This window comes from Cervus elaphus, chromosome 19 (genome assembly GCF_910594005.1).
Source record: "Cervus elaphus chromosome 19, mCerEla1.1, whole genome shotgun sequence".
NCBI classification, from domain to species: Eukaryota; Metazoa; Chordata; class Mammalia; order Artiodactyla; family Cervidae; genus Cervus; species Cervus elaphus.
This window is the reverse complement of record NC_057833.1, coordinates 90,206,434-90,211,994: the sequence shown is the minus strand read 5'-3', so window position 1 is coordinate 90,211,994 and position 5,561 is coordinate 90,206,434.

The following is a 5,561-nucleotide window of genomic DNA, read 5'->3' as shown; positions in this document are numbered from 1 at the left end:
AGGATTTGAAATAGCTCAACTGGAATTCTATCACCTCCAGTAGCTCTGTTCATAGTGATGCTTTCTAAGGCCCACTTGACTTCACATTCCAGGATGTCTGGCTCTAGGTGAGTGATCACACCAACGTGGTTATCTGGGTCATGAAGATCTTTTTTGTATAGTTCTTCTGTGGATTCTTGCCACCTCTTCTTAATATCTTTTGCTTCTGTTAGGTCCATACCATTTCTGTTCCTTATTGAGCCCATCTTTGCTTGAAATGTTCCCTTGGTATCTCTGATTTTCTTAAAGAGATCTTTAGTCTTTCCCATTCTGTTGTTTTCCTCTATTTCTTTGCATTGATCGCTGAGGAAGGCTTTCTTGTCTCTCCTGGCTATTCTTTGGAACTCTGCATTCAAATGGGAATATCTTTCCTTTTCTCCTTTGCTTTTCACTTCTCTTCTTTCACAGCTATTTGTAAGGCCTCCTCAGACAACCATTTTGCCTTTTTGCATTTCTTTTCCATGGGGATGGTCTTGATCCTTGTCTCCTGTACAATGTCACCAACCTCTGTCCATAGTTCATCAGGCAGTCTGTCTATCAGATCTAGTCACTTAAATCTATTTCTCACTTCCACTGTATAGTCATAAGGGATTTGATTTAGGTCATACCTGAATGGTCTAGTGGTTTCCCCTACTTTCTTCAATTTAAGTCTGAATTTGGCATTAAGGAGTTCATGATCTGAGCCACAGTCAGCTACTTGTCTTATTTTTGCTGACTGTATAGAGCTTCTCCATCTTTGGCTGCAAAGAATATAATCAATCTGATTTCGGTGTTGACCATCTGGTGATGTCCATGTGTAGAATCTTCTCTTGTGTTGTTGGAAGAGGGTGTTTGCTATGACCAGTGCGTTCTCTTGGCAAAACTCCGTTAGCCTTTGCCCTGCTTCATTCCGTACTCCTAGGCCAAATTTGCCTGTTACTCCAGGTGTTTCTTGACTTCCTACTTTTGCATTGCAGTCCTCTATAATGAAAAGGACATCTTTTTTGGGTGTTAGTTCTAAAAGGTCTTATAGGTCTTCATAGAACCATTCAACTTCAGCTTTTTCAGTGTTACTGGTTGGGGCATAGGCTTGGATTACCGTGATATTGAATGGTTTGCCTTGGAAATGAACAGAGATCCTTCTGTCATTTTTGAGACTGCATCCAAGTACTGCATTTTGGACTCTTTTATTGACCAGGATGTCTACTCCATTTCTTCTAAGGGATTCCTGCCCACAGTAGTAGATATAATGGTCATCTGAGTTAAACCTGACCCAAAATTATGCTTTCTGATATGCAGATTGGAGATGGGAGCCTGCATGCATGCTAAGTTACTTCAGTTGTGTCTGACTGTTTGCAACCGTATGGACCATAGCCCACCATCCTCCTCTTTCCATGAGATTCTCTAGGCAAGAATGCTGGAGTGGGTTGCATGCCATCTGCTAGGGGATCTTACTGAATCAGTGTCTCTTACATCTGCATTGGCAGGTGGGTTCTTTACCACTAGTACCACCTGGGAAGCCCGGAGATAGGAGAGATCTAGGCAATGTGAAGAAGGTGAGTGCTGGTGGGTTCCATGCCCACTTAGCGTGAAGCTGCCAACTCATGGTCTCATGACCTTGAAAAGCTGTGGGGGCCTGTGGAGCTGGAAGCCAGGGAGATAAGATTCATTTAGTGAGGTGCAAGACTTAGAACAGCAAACTATTTCAACTAAGAGATTTACTACATTCTGCCATTAAAAAAAGACTAAACTCTGTCATGTGAAAAGAGGAGAAATTTCAGTTTGAAAGAAAAAACAACTTTGATGCTCAGGAAAAAAACAATGAAAGCATTTTAGTATCTTTTATGTCTAATTTTGTAAACTAAAGAAAAGAAAAATGCTCTTTACCCAGGTCTTCCAGTATATTTTGCATCATGTTATTTATGATGTGTATACTTCCAAATTTTAAAATACTCTGATATCATACAACATCAGAAGCACAAAAAGACAATTTTTAAAAGCTTAGGTTATGGTTAATAATAGGGTAGGCTTGGTTTGTTTCTCTTTCTGAGAATTTTTAATTTTGAAAATATACTCTATGACAAGGAAAATGTAAAGCTAGGTTTCTAGGAAGACCATGACCATCCTTGACAACAAAAAATTCTCTGCAAGTTCCAATAGTGCATCTGCTTGTGCTTCAAGAATTATGAAATAATTAAACTTGATATTATGTGGTCTCAGAAACAAAAGCTATTTTGAGCAGTGTAAGTTCAGAAGAAGACTAATATGTTAGCATTAGGATACCCAAAGAATCTAGATTCTTCTTCAACTTCTGATTTAAATCCTTGCAGAGTAAAGCTTTGCTTTTTTCATTCAGTAGCAGCCCTCTACTGGAAGAAAAAGCAAAAGGGTCTGTATCCTTTCAATGGCAGCTGACCACACTTCACTTTTTTTCTTTCACACTTCACTTTTTAATAATTTGAAGAAATCAAGGATATTCCTTGATGGTTAAAATTCACTGATACTAAATGGAAAAAAAGGTGGAGCTAGATAAACTTTATTGCTTCGATGTGGTCACAGAATTTTCTCTCAGAAATTTAGATTTTGAGTACTTTGTCTTTTCTATTGAAATACTGAATGGTAAGACCAACTGGTGTTCCTGCTGAATTTTCTTCAGCAGAGTTCTACAAACAATAGATATTTTCTTAGTGAAATAAGAAAGAAGTGATACATAAGGTATTTTCATAGAACTAAGTATAAAAATCCCATAGGGGATAAATCACCATTCTATCACACTATTTTTAGAGATTTTTTGTTGTTGTTGTGGAAAATCTCAAATGTACATATAAGTAGTGAGAATAGTAAAAGAAACACCCATATGCTCATTATTCAACTTTATTGTCAGCACTATTAGCATTTTCCCAGTATTCTTTCACCTTTATCTAACATCCCTCTTGTTTTGTTTAGAATACTCAATTCTTTCCTTTCTTCTTTTTGTTTTTGGCCTTGAGACTTGTAGGATCTTAGTTCGCTGATCAGGGCCCTTAGCTGTGAATGCGTGGAGTCCTAATCACTGGACCGCCAGGGCATTCTCAATATTCATTTTTTTTTTTAATATTAATTTTTTTTTAGAGCAGCTTTAGATTCATAGTAAAAGTGAGAAGAAAATACAGAGATTTTCCATATATTCCCTGTTTCCACACATACATAGCCTCCTGCATTGTCCACATCCCCCCAACACAGTGAGACTTTTCTTACAATTCTTGAATCTACATTAACATATCATACCTTTGACTGTGTGGATCACAACAAACTGTGGAAAACTCTTAAAGAGATGAGAATACCAGACCACCTTACCTGTTTCCTGAGAAACCTGTATGCAGGTCAAGAAGAAACAGTTAGAACCCGACATGGAACAACAGACTGGTTCCAAATCGGGAAAGGAGTACGTCAAGGCTGTAAATATACATCCTGCTTATTTCACTTATATGCAGAGTACATCATGAGACATCCTGGACTGGATGAAGCACAAGCTGGAATCAAGATTGCCAGGAGAGATATCAACAACGTCAGATATGCAGATGACACCACCCTTATGGCAGAAAGCGAATAAGAACTAAAGAGCCTCTTGATGAAAGTGAAAGAGGAGAGTGAAAAAGTTGCCTTAAAACTCAACATTCAGAAAATGAAGATCATGGCATCCAGGCCCATCACTTCATGGCAAATAGATGTGGAAACAATGCAAACAGTGAGAGATTTTATTTTTTTGGGCTCCAAAATCACTGCAGATGGTGACTGCAGCCATGAAATTAAAAGATGCTTGCTCCTTGGAAGAAAAGTTATGACCAACCTAGACAGCATATTAAAAAGCAGAAATGTTACTTTGCCAACAAAGGTCTGTCTAGTCAAGGCTATGGTTTTTCCAGTAGTCATGTGTGAATGTGAGAGTTGGACTATAAAGAAAGCTGAGCACCAAAGAATTGATGCTTTTAAACTGAGGTGTTGGAGAAGACTCTTGAGAGTCCCTTGGACTGCAAGGGATCCAACCAGTCCATCCAAAAGGAAAGCAGTCCTGAATATTCATTGAATAACTGATGGTAAAGCTGAAATTCCAATACTTTGGCCACCTGACGTGAAGAACTGACTCATTGGAAAAGACCCTGATGCTGGGAAAGATTGAAGGTGATGAAGGAAAGAGAAGGGGATGATAGAGGATGAGATGGTTGGATGGCATCACTGTTGCAATGGACATGAGTTTGAGTAAGCTGCAGGAGTTGGTGATGGATAGGAAGGCCTGGCGTACTGCAGTCCATGGGGTTGCAAAAAGTCAGACACGACTGAGCGACTGGACTGGAACTGAATCAAACAAAGTCCACAGTTTACACTAGGATTTCCGCCACCCCCCCTTTTTTTTTGCTGGAATATTTTAAATAAAATCCCATCTGTAAATACTTTCGTATTATGTATATATACTGGGTACATATATGTACATAAATATTACACATCTTTTGCAATACAGAGAAGTAGGATTTGGTGAAGCAGCTTAGAGATGAGCTTGAGCAGAAAGCTACTCCCAATCCAGGAGCTGGGGAAGTGTTTTCCTAGACCTTACGGCCACGGACACCTAGTGATGTGGCTGTGGGAGGTTGAATGAAGCATTCAAGTCCTAAACCCTAGTATGTGTGAATGTGGCCTTGTTAGAAAATAGGGATTTTCACAGATGCACTCAAGTCAAGATGAGGTCACACTAGATTTGGGTGGGTCCTAATTCTGGTGACTGGTGTCTTTTTTAAAAAGGAGCGATCTGAATACAGAGACATAGAAGAGATATACAGAAAAAGACCAAGACACAGATTGGAGTAATATGCCTAGAAACCAAGGAAGGTGAAGGATTGCTGACACCGACCAGAAGTCAGGAGATAAGCATAGAACATGTTGTTAGAGACTTCAGAAAGAACCAACTGCTGACAGCTTGATCTTGGACCTCTGGTCTCCTGAGCTGTGAGAGAATAAATTTCAGTTGCTAAAGCCAGTTTAGTCTATAGAATTTTGTCAGCAGCCTTAGCAGGTTGAAACAGCGAGGAAAGCTGGGAGGTGAGTCCTCTGAGATGTAGATCAGAGAAGGGCAAATTTAGAGGACATATCTGAGAATAAGCAGATCGATAGTCAGCATAAGTATCATGCCATTATCCCCCCATCACTGTTACCAATTCCTTAATATCATCTCATATCCAGAATAAACCTATATGTGTTAAGTGTTGAGATTTGGATGTTTTGTTTCCCATCAAAATGGCAGACTTTCTAGTTGTCAGGCTTCTATGGTATTATGGTATAACACCAAGAATTTCATTTAGCTCTATTGCAGTTGATAATGAAACAGTCACTGTGCATCTGAAGGAAAAATCCTTTCATTGGCAGGAATCTTGACCTTCTTTAAAAGCTATAACAGACTTCCCTGGTGGACCAGTGGGTTGAGACTCCATGTTTTCACTGCAGGGAGCATGGGTTCAATCCCTGACTGAGGAAGTTCCACATACTATGCAGTGTGGCAAAAAATAAAATAA